This window comes from Dama dama, chromosome 20 (assembly GCF_033118175.1).
Source record: "Dama dama isolate Ldn47 chromosome 20, ASM3311817v1, whole genome shotgun sequence".
NCBI classification, from domain to species: domain Eukaryota; kingdom Metazoa; phylum Chordata; class Mammalia; order Artiodactyla; family Cervidae; genus Dama; species Dama dama.
Window position 1 is genome coordinate 53,513,170 of NC_083700.1, and position 26,104 is coordinate 53,539,273.

Sequence of the window (26,104 nt, forward strand, 5' to 3'; positions counted from 1 at the left end):
CCATGAAGTGATGGGACCAGATGCCATAATCTTAGTTTTTTGAATGTTGAGCTTTAAGCCAACTTTTTCACTCTTCTCTTTCACTTTCATCAAGAGGCTCTTTAGTTCTTCACTTTCTGCCATAAGCGTGGTGTCATCTGCATATCTGAGGTTATTAATAGTTCTCCTGGCAATCTTGATTCCAGCTTGTGTTTCATCCAGCACAGTGTTCCTCAGGATGTACTCTGCATATAAGTTAAATAAGCAGGGTGACTATATACAGCCTTGATGTACTCCTTTCCCTAATTGGAACCAGTCTCTTGGACTTCTATTGTTTTTTTGATGATCCATCAGATGTTGGCAATTTGATCTCTGGTTCCTCTTCCTTTTTTAAACCATCTTGAACATCTGGAAGTTCACAGTTCATGTATTGTTGAAGCCTGGCTTGGAGAATTTTGAGCATTACTTTACTAGCATGTGAGATGAGTGCAATTGTGTGGTAGTTTGAGCATTCTTTGGCATTGCCTTTCTCTGGGATTGGAATGAAAACAGACCTTTTCCAGTTCTGTGGCCACTGCTGAGTTTTCCAAATTTTCTGGCATATGAGTATAGCACGTTCACAGCATCATCTTTAGGATTTGAAATAGCTCAACTGGAATTCCATCACCTCCTCTTGCTTTGTTTGTAGTGATGCTTCCTGAAGTCCACTTGACTTCACATTCCAGGATGTCTGGCTCTAGGTGAGTGATCATACCTTCGTGATTATCCGGATCATGAAGATCTTTTCTGTATAGTTCTTCTATGTATTCTTGCCTCCTCTTCTCATATCTTCTGCTTTTGCTAGGTCCATACCATTTCTTTCCTTTATAGAGCCCATCTTTGCATGAAATATTCCCTTGGTATCTCTAGTTTTCTTGAAGAAATCTCTAGTGTTTCCCATTCTATTGTTTTCCTCTATTTCTTTGCACTGATCACTAAGGAAGGCTTTCTTATCTCTCCTTGCTATTCTTTCGAACTCTGCATTCAAATGGGTATATCTTTCCTTTTCTCCTTTGAGTTTCACTTCTCTTCTTTCCACAGCTATTTGTAAGGCCTTCTCAGACAACCATTTTGCTTTTTTGTTTTTTTGGGGGATGGTCTTGATCCCTGTCTCCCGTACAATGTTATGAACCTCCGTCCATAATTCTTCAGGCACTCTGTCTATCAGATCTAATCTCCTGAATCTATTTCTCACTTTCACTGTATAATCATAAGGTATTTGATTTAGGTCATATCTGCATGGTCTAGTGGTTTTCTTGCTGCTGCTACTGCTAAGTCACTTCAGTCCTGTCCAACTCTGTGCGACCCCATAGACGGCAGCCCACCAGGCTCCCCCGTCCCTGGGATTCTCCAGGTAAGAACACCAGAGTGGGTTGCCATTTCCTTCTCCAATGCATGAAAGTGAAAAGTGAAAGTGAAGCTGCTCAGTTGTGTCCAACTCTTAGCGACCCCATGGTCTGCAGTCTACCAGGCTCCTCCATCCATGGGATTTTCCAGGCAAGTAGTGGTTTTCCCTACTTTCTTCAATTTCAGTCTGAATTTGGCAATAAGGAGTTCATGATCTGAGCCACAGTCTGCTCTCAGTTTTTTTTTTTTTTTTGCTGATTGTATAAAGCTTTTCCATCTTTGACTGCAGAGAACACAACCAATCTGATTTCAGTATTGACCATTTGGTGATGTCCATGTGTAGGGTCTTCTCTTATGTTGTTGGAAGAGGGTGTTTGCTATGACTAGTGGGTTCTTTGGGCAACTCTTTTAGCCTTTGCCCTGCTTCATTCTGTACTCTAAGACCAAATTTGCCTGTTACTCCAGGTGTTTCTTAACTTCCTAATTTTGCATTCCTGTCCCCAATAATGAAAAGGACATCCTTTTTGTCTGTTAGTTCTAGAAGGTCTTGTAGGTCTTCATAGAATCATTCAACTTCAGCTTCTTCAGCATTACTGGTTAGGGCATAGACTTGGATTATCGTGATATTGAATGGTTTGCCTTGGAAACGAACAGAGGTCATTCTGTCATTTTTGAGATTGCATCCAAGTACTGCATTTCAGACTCTTTTGTTGACTATGATGGCTGCTTTTTTTCTTCTAAGAGATTCTTGCCCACAGTAGTAGATATAATGGTCATCTGAGTTAAATCACCCTTTCCAGTCCACTTTAGTTCGCTGATTCCTAAAATGTTGACATTCACTCTTGCCATCTCTTGTTTGACCACTTCCAATTTGCCTTGGTTTTTCCAGTGGTCGTGTATGGATGTGAGAGTTGGACTGTGAAGAAAGCTGAGCACTGAAAAATTGATGCTTTTGAACTGTGGTGTTGGAGAAGACTCTTAAGATTCCCTTGAACTGCAAGGAGATCCAACCAGTCCATCCTGAAGGAGATCAGTCCTGGGTGTTCATTGGAAGGACTGATGCTGAAGCTAAAACTCCAATGCTTTGGCCACCTCAAGTGAAGAGTTGACTCATTTGAAAAGACCCTGATGCTGGGAGGGATTGGGGGCAGGGGGAATAGGAGACAATAGAGGATGAGATGGCTGGATGGCATCACCGACCCAATGGGCATGAGTCTGAGTAAACTCCGGGAGTTGGTGATGGACAGGGAGGCCTGGCATGCTGTGATTCATGGGGTCACAAAGAGTCGGACACGAATGAGCGACTGAACTGAACTGAATTTGCCTTGATTCATGGAACTGACATTCCAGGTTCTTATGCAATATTGCTCTTTACAGCATCAGACTTTGCTTCTATCACCAGTCACATCCACAACTGGTGTTGTGGGAGTCTTAGTTTCTGTAGAATAACTCAGAGATATGTATATGATGTTATTTCTAGCCCTTCAGGATGAACTAGGAGTCCTGTGACTCTATTGTCTTATTAACTGTTTGAGCCCACTCCTTGAAACTCAGGGAAGCCCTAGAAGACAAAAGCATTTTTTCCCTACAAGGGACACAGAGGGGCTTTTGTATCTGGGAGGGTCCTACATGGTAAGCAGGATTTAACTAAAAAAAAGTGGTGCTAAATTGCTTTGTCAGAGAAATTTTAATTGCTCCCTCAAACAAAGTAGTGAGTAGAGGAAAAAATAAAATGAAAATAGGAGGCAAAAGCCAGTAAGGTGGAAAGGGCTGAGGTTTGGTGCACTGAAGAACTCGTAGTTGCCACCAAAGCTGTGATGGGCAAATAAATCTTAGGAATAAAGATGTTCTCTGCTATCTTCAGTAAAATCTATTTCACTCACAAGAGCTCTCTGGAGGGTCTTGTACTGATATTTTTCAATGGGCTTATAAGAGGTGCTATATGCCGCTCTATGTCTCATCTAATGACTGTCCAAAAGGTGAGATGTCACCCTCCCCAGCACTGTAAAGTCATGCTGGAAGGAATTTGTCAATGAGATAGTATATCAGCCAGCCATAGATACCATCCAAATGTCATAGGATATAATGAAAAGTATTCCTTAATCTACTTTCCCCCTTAGGAGGCTGTGTAATTTCAGACAGTCTGCTTGAATTAGATAAATGAGTTTTTATTCCCATAAATCATCTTAGTGAAGTGAAGAAGGCAGTCATGTAAAAGGTAACAAAAAAGAGCTCTGAGAGTGGATTCCTTGGGCAGGGAATAGAAGTCCATGCCATGTAATCTTGGAGAGTTCTATACTCACTACTACATTTCATGTGTCAAGAGAGAGTGTCCTAGAGACTGACTTCCTTGTATAAGATTGATTTTGAGACAAGTACTGGAAGATGGGGCTTCCCAGGTGGTGCAGTGGTAAAGAATCCACCTGCTAATGCAGGATATGCAAGAGACACAGATTTGATCCCTGAGTCAGAAAGATCTCCTAGAGGTGGGAAATGGCAACTCACTCCAGTATTCTTGCCTGGAAAATTCCACGGACATTGGCAGGTTTCAGTCCCTGGGGTTGCAAAGAGTTGGATATGACTGAGCTACTGAATACGCACTCAGGAACTGTTCTCCAGAGAGTGAGGGCAGTATCAATGAAGTGTCTTCTGCAGGAGGAATGGCCATGATTCTGAGACTGTACCCCAGGGAGTGCTTGTGGTCACCATCGGTGATATAGCACTAGCCTAAGTCTCACTTCAGAAAAGGGTGAAAGAGGGGAAAGAGGCACTATGTCTTGAACATGAGGGGAGAAGAGGTAAAACAGACATGCAGGGACTCTCAGAAAGGCACATGGGGAAAACTAGATTTTCATGAATCTATATGTAGTTCTAGTATGCCTGTGTCGAGGAGGTCTTACCAGTAGCTCTGCCACCCCCTAAGTATTCATCCTACAAACTAAAAATCCCTGATATTCCAGATTTCAAGTTCTCTGTTCCTGATATTGCAAAAACAAAGAGAGTGTGTATTCTTCCTCTACTCTTCTTTCTAGCTTGTGAACAAAGTGGTATATTTAACCAGCCAACCCACCAAACCATTTTCATTGCATACATTTTGTGTAATTCTGAAAGTTTAATCTTTTATTTTGTCTATATATATGCCTAGCAATATTCAAGGTGGTTTTCATTTTGGTTTGTTTTTACTGTTTTGACACTATGGGCTACTCTCTCCAATTCTAGAATTCTCCAAGCCCATGCATCTTGTCCCTTATGGGCCACTATTCCTCATGCCTACATTATTCCATTCTGAGAGGCCCTGGCAGGTCTATTTTATCTCTTTTCCACCCGTGTTCAAGACATAGGGCCTCCTTCCCCTCTTTCACCATTTTTTGAAGTGAGGCTTAGATCAGTGCTACATCACTGATGGTGACCACAAGCAAGAAAGTAGACTTCTGAACTGAAACTGCTTCAAGTTTGTGCTGCTCTGGAAGGGTTGTTACAACAGTAGATTTGTCTTCCACCAAGTTTTGCATACAGGATGTTAAAATGAGACTCTCCTACTTAAGAATTTTCACTAGACCCCAAAGGTGAATACAGCTGGTGTCAAATAAAGACTTTTTAAAACAAGATGCTACATCTTTTTTTCTGGAGTTAAGTAGAACATGAGAAAAACTTCATTTCAGTTAAATCACATCTCATTAACTTTCATCAGTTTAGGAGATTATTTTAATAATTCTTCCTTTGCCAATATTATACTTTTGTGAATGAGACTCACAGAATATATTTTTAAGAGATACTTTTTTTCTAGTAATAATTTCCTACCATAGAAGATGGGAGAAAGACTCCAAATGTATTTTCTTTTGATAATGATAATAATAGTAAGTTATGAATAATAAAATAATATTAAAAATAAGTTAATAAACATTAAAACATGAAAACAATAACAAAATAGCAATAATAAAGTACTAATTTAGATTAAAAGAGTTAACTAGTCTTATATTATTCATCTCTGAGGTCACTGTTGTTCAGTTGCTAAGTTGTGTCCAACTCTTTGTGACCCCGTGGACTGCAGCACACCATACTTCCCTGTCCTTCACTATCTCCTGGAGTTTGCTCAAACTCATATCCATTGAGTCAGTGAAGCCATCCAGCCATCTTATCTGTCACCCACTACTCCTCCTACCTTCAGTTCTTCCCAGCATCAGGGTCTTTTCCAATGAGTTGGCTCTTTGCGTCAGGTGTCCAAAGTAGCAGATCTTTAGCTTCAGTTCTTCCAATGAATATTCAGGATTGATTTCCTTTAGGTTTGACTGGTTTGATCTCTTTGCTGTCCATGAGACTCTCAAGAGTCTTCTCCAGCTCCACAGTTTAAAAGCGTCAATTCTTTGGCTCTCCGCCTTCTTTATGGTCCAACTCTCACATCCACTCTTGACTACTAGAAAAATGATAACCTTGATTATACAGACCTTTGTTGGCAAAGTGACATCTCTGCTTTAATATGCTGTCTAGGTTGGTCATGGCTTTTCTTCCAAGGAGAAAGCGCCTTTTAACTTAGTGGCTACAGTTACCATCCGCAGTGATTTTGGAGCCCAAGAAAATAAAATCTGGTACTGTTTCCACTTTCCCCCTATCTATTTGCCATGAAGTGATGGGACCATATGTCATGATCTTAGTTTTATGAATGTTGAGGTTTAAGCCAGCTTTTTCACTCTTCTCTTTCACCCTCATCAGAAGTTCCTCTTTGCTTTCTGCCATTAAAGTGGTATCATCTGCATAACTGAGGTTGTTGATATTTCTCCCAGCAATCTTGATTCCAGCTTGTGATCCATCCAACCCAGCATTTTGCATGATGACTCTAAGGTCTTATTTTTGTTTTATAGGCTTGTGGAACAGAATAAGAAACAAAAACCAGAGAGAATAAGCCAGTGAGCTAGTGAGAGAGAGAAAGAAAGAGAAGACAGTCTTCTTTAATGTAGTTTGTGAGGAAGGACTCTTTCTTTGGACTTGGGTGGATGCCCAACACTCTGTCGATTTCTGTGTCTCAGTAAGCACAGAAGTACTTACTGTAAGGAGTAAGTAAGTACAGTTGAATCTTCAACTCAAGAAACTGCTAAATTTAATTATGGAATTAAAAAAAATCTGTCTGTGATATTGGTGCATATGACAGAATTTTCAGCTATAAGCATTGTATGATTCTCTTTCATGAGATGGACTCATGGAAACCCAGGTAGAGATTATATTTTTCTAGCTGCTTTTGCATCCAGGTGTGGACATGTGCACTGAGGATGAGTAGAAGGATGAATAGAAGTATATGTACCTTACTTATGGGTCTGCTCCAGAGAACTCAGTCAATCACTCCTATTCGTCTTATTGTCGGGATATCAGAAAATGTGACAGGAGTCAATCTTTGACTTTGCTGATGTATACAACATCTTAGTGGGTACTTAACAACAGAATTGGAGGAATCTGAATCTCTGAATGATTTTTTGGAACCTAGGGTGGTGAGATCATAAAATGTCTTTTAAGCTGTAGCACCACCCCCCTAAACCATCTCTATCTCCGGTATCCTCACTTTATTCTCTCTTCCTGCTATCAGCATGAGGAAGCTCAAACACGACTCTGAGCATGCCTAGTAATCTTCAAAGTCTCTACCTGCTTGTGGAATACAGTTCATGAGCCAGGTCTTTCAACTTCATTCTCAGTGAGCCTATTTCACTGGCTATGTGGACCTGGCTGATTCCTAGCATTTAGTCCCTAAATACTATTCCCATTTGTATATTTGCCCTCTGCCTTTATTTGCTTTAATGCATATTTCTTCTAGCTACCCTTTTTGAAAGCTGAATCATCCTTTAAGATCCAAAAGAAATGACACCTCCTCAGTGAAGCTATCTATAAACTTCCAGATATAATTAACTGTTGCTTTTTTAGAAAATAAGTGCTTTATTTGTAACATCATTTTTAACGCCCAGTCATTTGTTTTATTTTATAAAATTTTAGATTGGATATGAGAAACTTTCTCTCTTCATATTTGAATATGCAATAGCAATAGCTCCACATTTGTATTACATGGACCAGTAAAATGCACTACCAAGTGTTGCAGGAAAAGATAACATTGTCTAATTAAAAAAATCCAAAGAAAGACAATTTATAAAAATTTTTGATACTAAAATTCAAATATGAGGGGAAGAAACTTAATAGAATATCAAACCAGAAAGCCAAGAGAAAATATTTGTGGCATTTGTCAGCTTTCAAAATTTTGTTTATGGATATGACTTCTTTGCTTATTTGAATAATTATTCACTTTTAACTTGTACCTTTATATTATTTTACTTTAAGCAAACACTCAAAATATATAAACTCCAGACCTCTATAATCCTCCACATATCCATCCCCCCACCCCAAAAAATAACTGGAAGAACAGGCTACAAAACAATAGCAATTATTTCTGGACTGTAAAAATAGTAGTTTCAAACATACACATTGTTAACGAAAAAGTGCTTACGTTAATAATAACCAGAGCACCTTTAAAAGAGAGAAATGAAAAGAGATTCAAATAATTAAATTAAAATCCCCAAATCTTCTACCACCTCTCCCCAAAGTACCCTGGGAGACAAGTTGTTGAACTATTTCAGCATACTGTTACTTTGCTCACATTTATCCCTGCTGTTCTACCTTCACTGTGGGGTCAAGAAAACTTGACCTAAGCCAACTGTGTTGGACGGGAGGGCTGGGTTTTGCCTGAATTCTTTCAATTTCACTTCTCCTCTACAGGATGACTATTAAAAACAAAAACAAAAGAAAACAAAACAAAACAAAACAAAAAAACTGGCTGGACTTCAGCTTCTAAAGATGAGTACTTCTCCAGGGGGAGCCAGACACCAGAGGAGTTTGAGAGGTGAGCCAGGGGAGCTGAGAATTGTCCCCAGGCTGCAGTGTCTGCACACACCAGGTAAGTTTACTCCTAAACTTTGCGTTCCAATCACATTTCTATTAACTTAACAATAAACCCCCCAGCACTGACCTCACGCGGCAAGCGCGAGCGGGAAGTCTGTGGGCTGTAATGCAAGGCACAAGGGTGTACAGTGGGTGAGGAGCCCTGTGAGGCAGCTCATGTCCCTGGTGTGGGCTGCTGTTCCTCCAGCACCTCTGCAGGCTATAGCAAAAACCCCTGCATGGGAAAAGGGGAAGCATAGCCTCCCTCATCTGCAGAAAGGGAGCTGACTTCCTTTGTAGGGCTAAGGGAATAAACCTCCACCCCATTGGAGAGGCTGTGGCAAGGACTGCTTCCTACTGTCCCCTTCTCCCCTCCCCCAACATATTCTGACTCATCTCTCTGGGCATATGGCCAGAAAATATGGTCCTTGACATATAATTTAAATATTTTAAAAATTCTGTCTTGTGTTAACCATATCTAATATTCTAAAGACTCTACAAAGCTGTATTTATTTGAAATAATTCATTCTCATTCTCTGTAATCAACTATCTATAAGTTCTAAGTCTGTTTTTTATCCTGCATTATTTTCAAATGTGTGGTCCCTATTAAAAAATACATAACTTACTGTTATTTTTAGGTTTGATTTTTCTGCTCTGTTTTCCTTGTGAGAGTGAAAAAAAAAAAATTCCTTAGTTTGCTTTCAATTTCCATAAAATAGCAACAGAAAAATGGGCGGAGGAAAGAGTACAAAGATGAGTGAGAAACAGCTGTTTTATGCATGCACATTAGTCTTGAAATGAGATATCTCAATTTCTGATTCAAAATAGTAAAGTATGTGAGGAATGGAGACGAGAGGGAGAATGTAGCCTGATGATCTGGACTTCAAGGTTCAGATGCTGGCTTTATTCTGGGAAAGCTTGGCTTTTCCATTTAAACCAATGGTAGCTGGGAGGTGACAGTCTCATATCCTGTCATATAACCAAGACAGCAGCAGATGGAGTGGAGAGAACCCTGCCTGGAGAGATGGGAAATTAAGATCTTCTCTTAAATATTTGCGGGGAGGGTAGGAGCAGGAGGCATTTTCTCCATCCATGACCTCAAGTTTCCTCACTTGCATATGCATTAAGAGAGACTCATTACTGGTTCTCAACCAGGGCTCCACACTAGATTCACTGCCCACAATTTTTTTTTTTTTTTTTGAGCGAAAATCATACTTGACTCAGGCAGTTCTGGTTGCCTTTATTTATTGAATAAGGGAAAAATGAGACCTCAAAACAAATGGGCAGCCTAAGCATGGCAGCCACACTTTTACCCCCAGTCACACCTTAAAAGTTGGGAAAAAAGCATGTTGTCTCCTGGCTTTGGCTATAAGTCATTGCTCCGGCCCAAGCTTGCCTCTGACACCCCAGGGAGAAGCTTCTTTCTGGGTAAAGTTTGAAAATGGTGAAGGACCAACTCAGCATTCCTGGAAAATAAGTAGTTCTTTCTTCTTCCTTAATGAAGTCTTGTGGTAGATATGTCTAAGTTATGCAGATCCAACTGAAGGTAGAGTTTGATCCTGAATCCTTTCTCATGGATATTGTTGAACAGATACATAGAAAGTATAGAAATTGATCTTATTAGTCTTCATTAACTTTTTAATTAAGATACAATTTTCATTGGCATCTATTATATATCCTTTTCTTGATTTTGATGCACATTTTTATTTAAAAGAAACAAAAACCAAAATCAATTCTCAATGTCCCTGAACAGAGGATGATTCTTAAACTTTGTTGCCAAAAGAATTTTGATGACTTCTAAAGGAGAGAGAAGGCAATGGCAACCCACTCTGGTACTCTTGCCTGGAAAAACCCATGGACAGAGGAGCCTGGTAGGCTGCAGTCCTTGGGGTCGCTGAGAGCTGGATACGGCTGAGCAACTTCACTCTCACTTTTCACTTTCCTGCATTGGAGAAGGAAATGGCAACCCACTCCAGTGTTCTTGCCTGGAGAATCCCAGGGACAGGGGAGCCTCCTGGGCTGCTGTCTGTGGGGTCTCACAGAGTTGGACACGACTGAAGCGACTTAGCAGCAGCAAAGAAGGAGAAGAACCAAATTCTGTTTCCTTTTTTCAAAGCTTAGACTGTTTCAGCCCCTTAAATAGCATAAATGGTTCTATAGATACTGCATTTCATTGAACTATCATATGTCAAACCAGAATTGTCAGCTTTAAAACTCAGATTTTGATGAATGCTTGCTATCCTCATCACTAGTTCTAAAACTAATCAACAACTAAGACCAAGAGACAAAAGATGTATGAAACCTCTGTCTTAACATTTTCTGTTAGGATGACCTAGTCCCAGGTCATCCCTCAGCCTTGGCTTCACTGATTAATTTTCTCTTAGCATGTGCCTTAGGTCTGGGGAGAAGATGGTCAATGAGGTGATGAATTTGCTTCTCAATAATGATGACCTAACAGAAGCAGAAGATATTAAGAAGAATACACAGAAGAACTGTACAAAATAGATCTTCACGACCCAGATAATCACGATGGTGTGATCACTCACCTAGAGCCAGACATCCTGGAATGTGAAGTCAAGTGGACCTTAGAAAGCATCACTACAAACAAAGCTAGTGGAGGTGATGGAATTCCAGTTAAGCTATTTCAAATCCTGAAAGATGATGCTGTGAAAGCGCTGCACTCAATTTGCCAGCAAATTTGGAAAACTCAGCAGTGGCCACAAGACTGGAAGAGGTCAGTTTTCATTCCAATCCCAAAGAAAAGCAATGCCAAAGAATGCTCAAACTACTGCACAATTGCACTCTTCTCACACGCTAGTAAAGTAATGCTTAAAATTCTCCAAGTCAGGCTTCAGTAATATGTGAACCGTGAACTTCCAGATGTTCAAGCTGGTTTTAGAAAAGGCAGAGGAACCAGAGATCAAATTGCCAACATCTGCTGGATCATTGAAAAAGCAAGAGAGTTCCAGAAAAACATCTATTTCTGCTTTGTTGACTATGCCAAAGCCTTTGACTGTGTGGATTACAATAAACTGTGGAAAATTCTGAAAGAAAAGGGAATACCAGACCTCCTGACCTGCCTCTTGAGAAATCTGTATGCAGGTCAGGAAGCAACAGTTACAACTGCACATGGAACAGATTGGTTCCAAATACGAAAAGGAGTACGTCAACACTGTATATTGTCACCCTGCTTATTTAACTTATATGCACAGTACAGCATGAGAAACACTGGGCTGGAAGACGCACAAGTTGGAATCAAGATTGCCAGGAGAAATACCAATAACCTCAGATATGCAGATAACACCACCCTTATGGCAGAAAGTGAAGAAGAACTAAAGAGCCTCTTGATGAAAGTGAAAGAGGAGAGTGAAAAAGTTAGCTTAAAGCTCAACATTCAGAAAACTGAATCATGGCATCTGGTCCCATCACTTCATGGCAAATAGATGGGGAAACAGTGGAAACAGTGGCTGACTTTATTTTTCTGGGCCCCAAAATCACTGCAGATGGTGATGGCAGCCATAAAATTAAAAGACACTTACTCCTTGGAAGAAACGTTATGACCAACCTAGACAGCATATTGAAAAGCAGAGACATTACTTTGTCAACAAAGGTCTGTCTAGTCAAGGCTATGGTTTTTCCAGTGGTCAATTATGGATGTGAGAGTTGGACTATAAAGAAAGCTGAGCGCCGAAGAATTGATGCTTTTGAACTGTGGTGTTGGAGAAGACTCTTGAGAGTCCCTTGAACTGCAAGGTGATCCAACCCGTCCATTCTAAAGGAGATCAGCTCTGGGTGTTCACTGGAAGGACTGATGTGAAGCTGGAACTCCAATACTTTGGCCACCTTATGTGAGGAGCTGACTCATTTGAAAAGACCCTGATTCTAGCAAAGATTGAGGGCAGGAGGAGAAGGGGGTGACAGTGTATGAGATGGTTGGATGGCATCACCGACTCAATGGACATGGATTTGGGTGGACTCTGGGAGTTGGTGATAGACAGGGAGGCCTGGGGTGCTGCGGTTTATGGGGTCACAAAGAATCGTACACGATAGAGTGCCTGAACTGAACTGAATGATGACTGCTCTTCCTCCCCCTTCCTCCCACCTCCTCAACTTTAGTAGAGTTGCTTTATTGCATCACAGGATGTGGCTGCCCTGTGCCAATGAAAACATCCAATCTGAGATCCTCACAGCATTGGGGGTACTTTAGCTATTGTAGATATTTATTTTAAGTGAGGAACAAAAAATAGATGAATTTTTAATTGTAGGCCTTAACCTATGCACACTGTGTCAAGAACATAGCTAGAAAGAATGACTAAACTCAGAGACTGCTAAAGAGCATCCTAGATCTGAAGACTATTTGCACATAGGCACCAGGTGATGATTATCTCTGTTAGTATTGGACTGGTGGTTAGGGACACCCCATAAAGAACTGCTGTGTTTCCTTTTGGTTTATCATTTTTTTCATTTTGTTTGTTTCTTTTCTCCCAGTTTCCTTGAAATATAATTAAGGAATAGAGTTTCCACCAGGACCAGAATGTAGGCTGTTGAGTGGGTTGGCCTCAAAAACTGTCAAGGCCTTGATGGATGTTTAAAGGGAAAGGGTCAAGTATTTATGGTTACCAAGGTTTGTTTTAGTGAAGATTTTCTTTTTTTGTCAGTCTTTTGTTTGGACATCAGGCATGTCTCTAGTCCTGTGATGGTCAGGGATAATGTCAGCATTAAGAGCTTGGAATAACTCACATATTCTCAGGGGCCTTCTAGGTACATTTTCTTCATGGCAGAAACACCAGTGTAATAAATAAAGATCTCATATGGCCAGATATAAAAGCTAGTTTTACAATAACAACATTTTATAACTCTACATTTTGCTTTCAACTATATTTGAGATGAATTCATTAAAAAAAAATTAGCCAAAAAGCTAGTATTATTTTAGTTTTGATACATAATTCAGATTTTCTCCTATATGGTTTAAGAGACTAATACTTTAAAAGAATACAATAATTAGTTTATGTTTTGGACACACAAGTATAAAGATGTTATTTTGTGACATCAACAATGGAAAAGAATGGGAACAGAACTGTAAAGGAGCAGAGTTTGTCTATATTATTCAGTTAATTGATGCTTTTGAACTGTGGTGTTAGAGAAGACTCTTGAGAGTCCCTGGGACTGCAAGGATATCCAACTAGTCCATTCTAAAGGAAATCAGTCCTGAATAGTCATTAGAAGGATTGATGCTGATGCTGAAACTCCAATACTTTGGCCCCTGATAAGATGAGCCAATTCTTTAGGAAAGACCCTGATGCTGGGAAAGATTGAAGGCAGGAGGAAAAGGGGATGACAGAAGATGAGATGGTTGGATGACATCACTGACTTAATGGACATAAGTTTGAGCAAGCCCCAGGATATGGTGAAGGACAGGGAAGCCTGGCATGCTGCAGTCCATGGGGTCACAAATAGCTGGACATGACTGAACAATATCAGCAATCTTTGTCAGTTGTTTTGTTTGCAATTATTTTCTCCCTTTCTGAGGGTTGTCTTTTCATCTTGTTTGTTGTTTCTTTTGCTATGCAAAAGCTTTTAAGTTTAATTAAGTGCCATTTGTTTATTTTTGCTTTTATTTCCATTACTGTAGGAGATGGGTCAACAAGGATCTTGCTCTGATGTATGTCTAAGAGTGTACTGCCCATATTTTCCTCCAAGAGCTTTATAGTTTCTGGCCTTACACTTAAATCTTCAATGTACTTTGAGTTTATTCTAGTGTATGGTTTTAGGAAGTATCTTAATTTTATTCTTTTACATGTAGCTGTCCAGTTTTCCAAGCACCACTTATTGAAGAAACTGTCTTTTCTCCATTGTATATTCTTGCCTCTTTTGTCAAAAATAAGGTGTCCATAGGTGCATGGGTTTATCTCTGGCCTTTCTATCTTGTTCCATTGATCTATATTTCTGCAGTTGTGCCAGTGCCATACTGTCTTGATGACTGTAGCTTTGTAGTATAGTCTGAAGTCAGGAAAGTTGTTTCCTCCAGGTCTGTTTTTCTTTCTCAAGATTGCTTTGGCTATTCAGGGTCTTTTGTGTTTCCATACAAAAATTATTGATTTTTTGTTCTAGTTCTGTTCTTTAAAAAGCCATTGTTAATATGATAGGGATTGCATTGAACTGATAGGTTACTTGGGGTAATATAGTCACTTTCACAATATTGATTCTTCGAATCCAAAAACATGGTATATCTCTCCATCTCTTTGTGTCATCTTTGATTTCTTTCAGCAGTAACTTACAGTTCTGTACATAAGTCTTTTGCTTCTTTAGGTAGGTTTATCCCTAGGTCTGTATTTATTTTTTGAAGACATATATCAAACAGTGATATAGTCTTATTGAAATAATTTATGTGTAAATTCCATTTCTTCTTACTGTAATTGATTATTTTTAAAAACTGAGGTTTAGGGAAATAAAGTAATGAATAAATTTTTTCCCCTCAAAAATCCATATAGATTTTTCTAAACAGAAGTCATAGTTTTCACATTTGCACTAGGGAACAGCTTTATACTCTTTATAGTATAATTTTTTCTGGATTATGCTATTATTTAGATAATGTTATAATTTATACAAATTAGCCTGATATTTAAGATCCTTTATCAGGCTGTACTGGAGCTCAGCTTCACTTCTCCACTCACCCTCTGTTTCAGTCAAATGAAATAGCTCTATTTTCATTAAAAGACCCTATATTCTCCCATCTCCAATTTTGCTTCTTTGGATCTTTCTCTTTATGGGATCATCTTCATTCCTTCAAATCCACATTCTACCAATTCCTTAGTATTTAGCTCAAGACTTTGAGGAAGCTTTTGAATCAAACAATCGTTCTCCAACATTTGTAGCTTTGTTATTCTTTGGTAGACTTCTAATTTTTAATTTAATGTTATAGATATATAGGCTCCACTGTCTATATACTTTACTAAGATGTTAGTTGTTTATAGACACTGTCATGTCATCATTGTTGCATTTATTGTTATGGAATTTTGATACTGTTTAGAAGTAGTAATCTTGAAAGGAACAATTACATTTTTAATTTTGCTTTTTTACATCTATTAATAGTGGGAAACATAGATTAGCTTCCTATAAGTATTTATTGATAGGATATAATTTAAATCCCCAGTTATGCCAACTATAGTTATTTTATATGGCCTAGGATTAATAAACATATATAGAATGAATAAGTGCTAACACATCAATGAATACATAATTGCACACCCGTACTCTACTAGTTTTTTATATACATGTTATTTTATTTTCTCTAAATGAGGAAAAAGTAAGTGAAGATTAAGTGAAGATTAAGAATCCTTTTTATATATGGAAAGAATTGCAATCACAGGAAATGTCTTTGTAATTGTCAAAGCTAACATATATCTGTCTTCAAACAATCTCTTTGCATGGTATGTTAACTGAAGTAATAAATGAAAATGTTCCAGAATAAGTGTAAGAATGACTTTCTAATTTAGGAGTAGACTCCTAAATCTCTTGTTCTATATGCTTTAAGGGTGACTCCAAGAATGATTCATGGATCTTTGTCCTCGAAGTTCTTCTGAGCAGCATCTTTGTCTATAACAGCATGAGCACCATCAATTTGCAGCAGCTGCAGTATCCTGGAGCAGCTATAGTACCCCTGGAACACCTGCAGTATCCATCCAGGAACTGAACCAACACGTTTCATGAATTATGGGAATGGAGATAGTGTCATTTTCTCCTTTCCTGTCCTTTGGCTGTCTTTGGTGGTGCAAAAGGGACCCAGGGTCAAAGAGAGTGATTATACTTTTTAATTAGAGAAATGTAGGAATTGTGGGTAAGGGGTTGCTTTTCCTTAACTAAGTCCTAGCTCTGTGACAGAGCTCACAGAACTCCTTAGGGCCAAGTCTTCTCCAAGACCTGATGGAGTAGAAGATTCCACAGAGTTTGTGAGTTTCTTTCCAGACTTTATCTGGACTGTACAGGATTTTGCCCTGGAGCTAAAGTTAAAGGGTCGCCCTATCACAGAAGACCAATATCTGGAGAATTCCTTGAAGCTGATTCCAGGTATCAGAGCATGACACGGGTAGTGGATGGTTGAATAGAGGGTGGGATCTACTAAATTACTGTCCATCATCTCTGGGCTTGCATTTGTATTTGAGACTAGATCAAAATCTGTAGAAATCATGGCTGGAAAGTGGGTTGCAAAGCTCTAGGGACTAGAGTTGAAGTTCACCAAAGAAAAGTAAAGTGTAAAGTGAAATTATACAAAACCAATTTGTTTTTAACTCAGTCTGTGACTTACCACACTGATTATAATGGGTGATAAAATCTTTTGAAAACCAGATCCTTGCTTTCCCTCTTTTGGCTTCGGCTTTTCTCCATTGAGGAAACCAAAGGACCTTGTTTTATGACTTGTTAGATATGAAATTACAGTCAAAAGTCTATCTAGTGAAAAAAATTCACACTGATATTATTCTTCTCAAATAACAATATATTTTTTTAAAAAATTCTGTATAATTATATTACTCTGAAATGACTTTATAGTCTAAATAAACCTGAAAAAGTATCTTTTCAATCTATGTGCTGTGCTTCATCACTCAGTCATATCTGACTCTCTGTGACCCCACGGAAAGCTCCTCTGTCCATGGGAGTTCTCTAGGCAAGAATACTGAGTGGGTTGCCATGCCCTCCTCCATGGGATCTTCCTGACCCAGGGATCAAACCTTGGTCTCCGGCATTGCAGGTGGATTCTTTACCATCTGAGCCACCAGGGAAGCCCATTCAATCTATACCTTTTCACTATTTCTGATAAATATCAGAACTGTCATTTTACTTTGAATATCATAGCTTTTTCTTAATTCCTACATATTCATTCTATAACTTCAAAATAGTAAATTACTTTAACAGGTTATATTTACAAGACTGAATATCTGTTGAAACAAGGGAGAGATATACTTTCTGACTTATTCATTCTTGCTCCCATGTTTCTATTTATGCTTTCTTAAAACATTTATTGAGAAATTGACAAGACAGAAAAGGATCACTGTTAAGTCAAAGATGAACCCTCAAAGAGTTTAGAGATTAGTGGTGGCATCTTAAAATTACATTTTAGCTGTTTATATCCCTTGGAGGCTTTTGTGAAAAGTTAGCTAACTCTGTAACAATTAGTTTTAAGCATCAAAATAGTTTTCCTTAAATGATCAGGTGTCATTCCTAATATTGTCCATTATCGCCTGTTTGTGACTCTTATTTTTGATCCCACAGCTCAATTTCTACATGAGATTGAGTAGCGCAAAAAGTTACATTTGGCCTTCATTCTTCTAGCCATAAGTGCAATAAACATCTAATTGGCAACTACTCTACTGTGTGTAGGTCTGGGGATATCAGTCATAAGTTTCTTTTACTGTATCACATGTCTCCCCAAATTTCTTTCCAGAGTTTTATCTTTGGTGTAAGTTTGATGTGCAAAGAAGTCCTGAATTATAAACATAGGAGCTGTAAATAGAGAAGACAACAAAAACATATAAATCCCTATCACAAATGCTGTTACCTCCCTTGTCCCAAGAATATTCCCACTCTAATCTCTGTTTGTGTCCCTTAGGCAAGAATATTAAAGCCCAAATATCCAATCTATGCAGAGAGCGCATCAAGGGTTTTTTCCAGCATAGCAGTGTTTTGTTTTTGACCAGCCTACAAATGACAAAGAACTCTTATCCAATATTGAGAATGTGTCTGAAGACGAACTGAATCCTAAATTCCTGGAATAAACAAGCAATTTCTGTTCTTATATCTTCACAAGTGTAAAGACCAAGACACTTAGAGAGGGAATCACAGTCACTGGGAATTGTTGAGTCCCCTTTTTCCATTTCTGTGGGGCCTAATACATGTTGAATATTTCAAATAATGCATTTTTCAGTATTTTTATTCTGTATGGAATTCTGGGTTTATAGATATTCATACTCCATGAAGAAATGTATACATTGTATATGAATAATTATAGCACTTTCAGGGGTTTACAATTTTCTCTCCAAAACTGAAAACTTTCTCACTATTATCTGTGGCTTCCATTTATCTTAAAAATTCCTCCACTGAGAATAAAATCACCATCTGGGTATAAAAACAGAATATACTATTTTCTCAAGAGAAGTCCTTACAATAAATGTTTTTTGCAAGGGGAATTCAAAAAATATTTGGAGAGTTTAGAGTGGTCCAAAAAATTTAGCTTGCAAATCCCTCAAAGTCCACTCAAAACCTCAAAATTAGAAATAAATATAATCTGATATATACTGCCACATCTGAATACCTCTGAAATCTATTTTTCTTTTAAATTTTTAAGGAGAAACTATATTTTCCCAATATTCCCTAGCATGTTAAATGAAAGTAGACTATTTTTTAGACATGTTGTCTGGAAAACCATAACAATGAGTTAGTAGGAAAATGAAGGTGATGACAGTAAAAGAGGTAGGTGTGTGTACATGTGTCCATGCATGTATGTGTGACTTAAGAAACGTAGTCTTAGAATTTTGGAGCCTATTGACTAATAACTTGATATTTATTCTGGCTTATTTAGGACTGAGGACTCTGGTTGTGATGTATGTGGATACAATCAATAATGGAGCTGTACCTCGTTTGGAGGATGCAGTGACAACTCTGGCCCAGCTAGAGAACTTAGCAGCCATGCAGAAGACAGCTGACCACTATGGCGAGCAGATGGCTCAGTGACTAAACCTCCCCACAGACATGCTCCAGGAGCTGCTGGGGCTGCATGCAGCCTGTGAGAGGGAAGCCATTACAGTTGTCATGGAGTGCTCCTTCCAGGACAAAAATCAGGAATTCCTAGAAGAGGCTAGCGGTATTTTTTCTTAGTAGTTACTATCTGTCCCCTCCCCTTAAAGAATGAAGCCTAGAGCCCTTATTGACCCCATGGCACGTCTCTCACTCAAGGAGGAAGTAGTCTATGTCTCATCAGGGATGGAGTTTCAAATGACTATATTTCCTCCTTTTCTCTGCCAAATCTCAGGAAGTTTATTTGGAAATGTTTCTGATTCTCTAATGCAAAATCAGTGTAGATATCCTTCTGAAATATATATTTTATGGATTCCAAGCCTATGCAAAAGTCATTTTTAAGGTGGCTTCTTTTTCTGTGGACAAAAACCCACAGCCAGGAACCAAAATTTCTCTTTTCAGACCCTCATTTCAGGCCATTTTCAACATAGGTTGCTCTTTTTTGTACCACTGAAGATAGGATCACTGAATATTGCAACTGCAGTGAATCATAGAGACTGAATAATTCAACTCCAACATTTCAGATGAAGAACCTGAAGGGATGCTAAGAAATTTTCCCATGGTCTTACATAGAGTTTTCAGGGTTGGCAGCAGATCAATTCTTGTGAATGTTATTTTATTCCACACCTACCAACAGAATGCTTTTCTCATGAGAACCAATTCTTCTACCAGATTCCTTGCAAATTTATCACTTCTGTTCTTTGCTTCTGGTGACATCTCTGTACCTTTCTCTTGCAGAGAATCATAAAGAATTATAATGAGAATTTCCTGCTACAGAATTAAAAGACATCTGCTATATACTGCCAGGGTAAACTTGATGAGCTTTCCAAGGACCTAATGGAAAACCTTTCATCAGGAACTTTCTTTGTTCCTGGAGGTCATGAACTCTATAGGAAAGCAAAGGAAATGCTTGAAAAGGACTATTGCCAAGTGCCCAGGAAAGGAGTGAAGGTGAAGAATAAGGGAAGCATTGGGAGCCTACAGAATAGAATCCAGGGTGATTTCCTGAAAATTTGAGAGCATAGCTTCAGGTGTGGATAATGAGAGAGCATAGGGATACCATGACAGCTTTAGTTTCCATACATGCTCTTTATTCCTGAGGAGAGTAGGAAAGTTCCTTCCCAAAACATGACAGCATATTTCTGAAATCCTGAGAGACAGAACATACATTATTATTTCTTCATCCAACAATGTGACATCTAATGTACTAATTGTGTAAATTTACAAGTCAGAGTCTATGTACTTAACACTGAACAACAATGAGAGAGGAAGTGAAATATATAGACAATTGAATATAAAGTTATAATACTCATGAACCTTTGATAATGTGCTACATAAGTGGAAGGAATAGACACAATAATGAGCAATAATGATAGGGCTTCCCTCATGGCTCAGTGGTAAAGGGTCCACCTGCCAATGCAGGAGACACAGGTTTTATCCTCGATCTGGGAAGATCTCACATGCTGTGGAGCAACTAAGCCTGTGTGCCAGTTACTGAGTCTGTGCCCTAGAGTATGGGAGTCATAATTACTGAAGCCCATGCACCTTAGAGCCTGTGCTATACAACAAGAGACGAAACTGCACTGAGAAGCCTGTGCACCACAATTAGAGAGTGGCCACCACTCACCACAACTAGAGAAAAGCCTATGCAGCAATGAAAACCCAGCACAGCCATAAATAAATAAATAATTTTTAAAAGTTATAGTGATAATAATAATCCAATTAATGAATATTGAGCTGTTATTGCCTGTAGCCATAATGTTAAGTTTTTCCTTTATACTCTTTAATTTAATCCTTTTAATAGCATTAAGCAGCACTTATACTTATTGTCAATATTTTAAAGGTCTAACCTGAGAGGGTTAGCATATTAAACTACCTTGTCTAAAGTTATAGGCAGCAAGTAGCAGAGCAAGTTAGAGGCAATATTTCACATTGGGAAGGTAAATATGCAAAAAGGCAAAATGGTTGTCTGAGGAGGCCTTACAAATTGCTGAGGAAAGAAGAGAAGCGAAAGGCAAAGGAGAAAAGGAAAGATATACCCATTTGAATGCAAAGTTCCAAAGAATAACAAGGAGAGATAAGAAAGGCTTCCTCAGCAATCAATGTAAAGAAATAGAGGAAAACAACAGAATGGGAAAGACTAGAGGTCTCTTCAAGAAAATTAGAGATACCAAGGGAACATTTCAGGCAAACATGGGCACAATAAAGGACAGAAATGGTATGGACCTAACAGAAGCAGAGGATATTAAGAGGTGGCAAGAATACACAGAACTGTACAAAAAAGATCTTCATGACCTAGATAATCATGATGGTGTGATCACTCACCTAGAGCCAGACATCCTGGAATGTGAAGTCAAGTGGACATCACTATGAACAAAGCTAGTGGATGTGATGAAATTCCAGTTGAGCTATTTCAAGTCCTAAAAGATCATGCTGTGAAAGTGCTGCACTCAATATGTCAGCAAATTTGGAAAACTCAGCAGTATCCACAAGACTAGAAAAGGTCAGTTTTCATTCCAATACCAAAGAAAGGCAATGTCAAAGGATGTTCAACTACCGCACAATTGCACTCATCTCACATGCTAGAAAAGTAATACTCAAAATTCTCCAAGCTAGGCTTCAACAGTACCTGTACCAAGAACTTCCAGATGTTCAAGCTAGATTTAGAAAAGACCGAGGAACCAGAGTTCAAATTGCCAACATCCGTTGGATTGTAGAAAAAGCAAGAGAATTCCAGGAAAAAAAAAAACAAAAAACAAAAAACATGTAGTTTGGCTTCACTGACTATGCTAAAGCCTTTGATTGTGTAGATTACAACAAACTCTGGAAAATTCTTCAAGAAATGGGAATACAGGACCACCTTACTTGCCTCCTGTAAAATCTGTATGCAGGTCAAGATGCAACAGCTAGAACCAGACATGGAACAAGCGGCTGGTTCTAAATCAGGAAAGGAGTACGTCAAGGCTATATATTGTCACCCTGCTTATTTAACTTCTATGCAGAGTACATCATGAGAAACGCTAGGCTGGATGAAGCACAAGCTGGAATCAAGATTGCCAGGAGAAATATATCAATAACCTCAGATATGCAGATGACACCACCCTTATGGCAGAAAGTGAAGAGGAACTAAAGAGTCTCTTGATGAAGGTGAAAGAGGAGAGTGAAAAAGTTGGCTTAAAATTCAACTTTCAAAAAACTAAGCTCATGGCATCTGGTCCCATCTCTCCATGGCAAATAGATGTCAGACTTATTTTCTTGGGCTCCAAAATCACTGCAGATGGTGACTGTAGCCACAAAATTAAAAGACACTTGCTCCTTTGAAGAAAAGCTATGAAAAACATAGAGACATTGCTTTGCCAACAAAAATCTATATAGTTAAAGCTATGTTTTTTTTCCAGTAGTCATGCATGGATGTGAGAGTTGAACCATAAAGAAAGCTGAGCACCGAAGAATGGATACTTTTGAACTGTGGTGTTACAGAAGACTCTTAAGAGTCCCTTGGACTGCAAGGAGATCAAAGGAGTCAATCATAAAGGAAATCAGTCCCAAATATTCATTGGAAGGACTGATGCTGAAGCTGAGCTCCAATACTTTGGCCCCCTGGTGAAAAGAGCTGATTCATTAGAAAAGATGCTGATGCTGGGAAAGATTGAGGGCAAGAGGAGAAGGGGAAGAAAGAGGACCAAATTGTGGGATGGCAACATCTACTCAATGGATATGAGTTTGAGCAAACTCCAGGATATGGTGAAGGACAGGGAAGCCTGGTATGCTGCAGTCTACGGGGTTACAAAGAGTTGGACATGACTGAGCGACTGAACAACAAACCAGAGATCTTGGGTTTGTAGAACTGAACATAGTCTGACTGGTTGGAACCGAGAATGATTGGAAGTAAGTAGCACTGGGAGAGGCCAGAGAAAGGCAAATCACTCTGAGAATCTTAGACTTGTAAGGAACCGTTGTAGAATTTTAGACTTGAAAAAAAATTACATGGAATGCTTGTTTTCCAGCACTAATGTCTCCAATGGAAATCTAAGTTCTGTGCTCCTTCTTGGTTCCTCAGGCAAATGAGGCCCTCCAGAACTTTCTGGAGTCACAGTTTGCAATAGAGAGAATCATCCTGTTTGAAGATGAAGCCCTCAGTGATGGGGAGAAGGCTGTGGTAGGTACAGGATAGGGTTTGGCCCAAAGAGGAATGGGTAGATTCTTGCTGTGCCCTCTGACAGGTGTGAGAGTACAACCCTGATACAAGGAGCTTCCTCTCTGTCTGTGGAAGAACTCTGCTATATCTGGAAACAGCAAGGGGAGTTGTGGCTGGATGGGTTTAGACATCTGCCAGACGAGCTTTTCCCATCACATTCTGAAGTGTGCTCTTGGTGGTGTTGACACGGGGGTGGGGGTGGGGTGGGGTGGGAGGTGGGGGGTGTCAGGGAGTGTGTGGCAGAATTCAGAGAGTTCTCACCTCCCTTTCCAACTCTGTTTGTCTCTGAGGTAATGAGGGTAGAGATCAGTCCTTACCTTATTTTCCTTCCTCTCTAAAACCTTCCTAGGATAGTGGACCGGGCTAGAAATGAGATAATTGAGAAGGAACAGGAGCTGCCAGTACAGAAACTGCAGGAGCAGCATCAGCACATGGTGGCAAAAGAGAGGAGTCTCCAGGAAAATATAGCCCTGCTGACAGAGAAGCTGAAGAGGGAAAGAGAAAACCTCCAAAAAGAGCAGAATATGATGCTGGAGCATAAGCTGAAGGTAAGTCAGGCTGTGGCCTTAGTGGTGCTTGATGGTCATTATCCTGGGTCCTCAGGAAGGCAGGGGTGAAGTTTGCAGCAAGACCATGGAGGGAAGAACCATTGCCATTTACTGCTTGTGACTCATTAAAACCCTGAACTCTTTGAACCCTTCCAAAATCTTTGAATTTTACTGTATAAGTAGACTCTGGAGAGCTCAAGGTAAGTATGGTCCCTGTGCACCCTTGGAGAATATACTGAATAAGAAGGGTTTGAGAGATGGACATCTCTCAGCAGTTCGGGAGAGTTTTAAATGATCCCACAAAGCTTGACTTAAAAGATATGCTAACCATATGTATTTAATATTAGCAGAAACTGGTTTTCTTTACCAAGATCATTGCCAATTATAAGGAATCCTGCTATCACCCAAAGATCCTGAGGTAGATCTACGCTGACATGAAACTATTAGAAATGTCCAGACATAAAAACATAAGCAAGTGACAGCTTCTAAACTTGCTGCATTATCTCCAGGTGTGCATAAATATCCAAGTTATCTTATGGCATAGAGGGAATTCTCTCACTGTCCATTTGGACTTATTATAACATATTTCTATAATTTGAGTAACTGTACCATCTTTAGTGCAATCAGATAAAGGCTACCTCTCAACTGGCATTATTTGACTGGAGCATGTTATATGTACTCATGTCAGGTTTAGCCTCCTGGGAAAACTTTAATGGTGTGTGAATATTAGTAAGGCAGTAAATCATGCTTTCTCTCAAAGATCAAGTCCAGGAGATATTGTTTGTTGCAAAACTTTCCTTTTATGATTGTGTAAAAGAGAACAAATTTAGGGGCAAAACAATGATAGTTCAACAAATTTCTTAAATACAAACTGTCATCCTTGAAAAAATAAGGATTTTAAAAATGTTACTTCCCTCCTCACTTTATTTTTAGATCTAAGATGCTCTGCTTAATGAAAGATTTAGAATGAAGTCCGAGGTGATAAATGCAGAGATATATCACTTGAAAGAAATGATTGAAAGTGATAAAAATGAGAATATTCCATGGATTACACAAGCCTTGAACAAAGTTGGTGATGACATCACTTCAATATTGAGTACTCCAGCTAAATTTCTTTGGAATTTTGTGGGACATCGAGGCTTAGTATTTAAAAAGTAGCTCTCCTTTCAAATAAATTATAGAATGTGGACATATTCTCTGGCCTATTTTTGGTGTGTATTGCTTTTCATTTCATTCAGCAAAGCTTTAAATATGAAAAGTGTCTACTAGAAAGTATCAATGCCTGGCCCATGTTGGATAAAATAAGTGAATGGAAACCTTGATATAGCATGTTCACTTTAGGAAATACATGTGTGCAAATCATACAGATGTACATACATACATTTATGTATATACATACATACATACAAGAGGTTCACTGAAGCATTACTTTAAAAAATCATTTGGCTGTGTTGGGTCTTGGTTGCTACATGTGGAATCTTCATTGCTGCATTTTTGTTGCCAAGCACAGGCTTCTCTAGTTGTGGCACACGGGCTTTTCTCTAGTTGTGACACAGCCTCAGGACACACAGGCTCTGCATAATTGTGGCACATGGGCTTAGTTGACTCAAGGCATATGGGATCTTAGTTCCCCAACCAGGGATTAAATGTGCATCTCCTGCATCGGAAGGCGGATTCTTAACCACTGGACCATCAGGGAAGTCCCAAGGCATCACTTTCAATTGCAAAAGACCTGATTATATGTAAATGTCCATCTATGTAAATTGGTAACATACATTTTGCATGTACATATACTGAAACATTATGTGTTTGGTCAACAAATTAACAGTAGAGGTCTGTATGAGTATGGAGCAATCTTGAAGATATGTCATAGAATGAGAAAAATTTTGTATAATGTGTTCACTGCAAAAAATATAATTATTATATGAACTCATATATATGTAGATATACAACATCTCTGGGAAGATTCATTAGAAACTGGAGTCATTGTTTTCTTCTGGGGAGAACTACTTAGCATCACAAGTGAAAGGGACCCATGTTTTTCATTATATAGTCTGTCTTTTGAATTTTAAAAAGATGGTATTATAATTTCATTAATAAATTACAGAGAAAACATAAAGTACAAAACTAATAATGATACAAATAAACAGAATGTAAAGTTGACTATTATATAATGTATTTGCTTATTATTTCTAGAAACTATATCAGCCTTCTCAACAGGTTGGATCAGAACACTAGAAAGCATTAAATTTGCATCCTAATCTTATTTTCATTTTGGCTTTAGTTTTTAATC

General features: G+C 38.8%; 1 pseudogene; it reads left to right on the forward strand.

The window, feature by feature from the left end:
- The first annotated feature begins 15,868 nt into the window (after nt 1–15,868).
- LOC133040244 (guanylate-binding protein 6-like) lies at nt 15,869–25,004 on the forward strand (annotated as a pseudogene).
- The last annotated feature ends 1,100 nt before the right edge of the window (nt 25,005–26,104 follow it).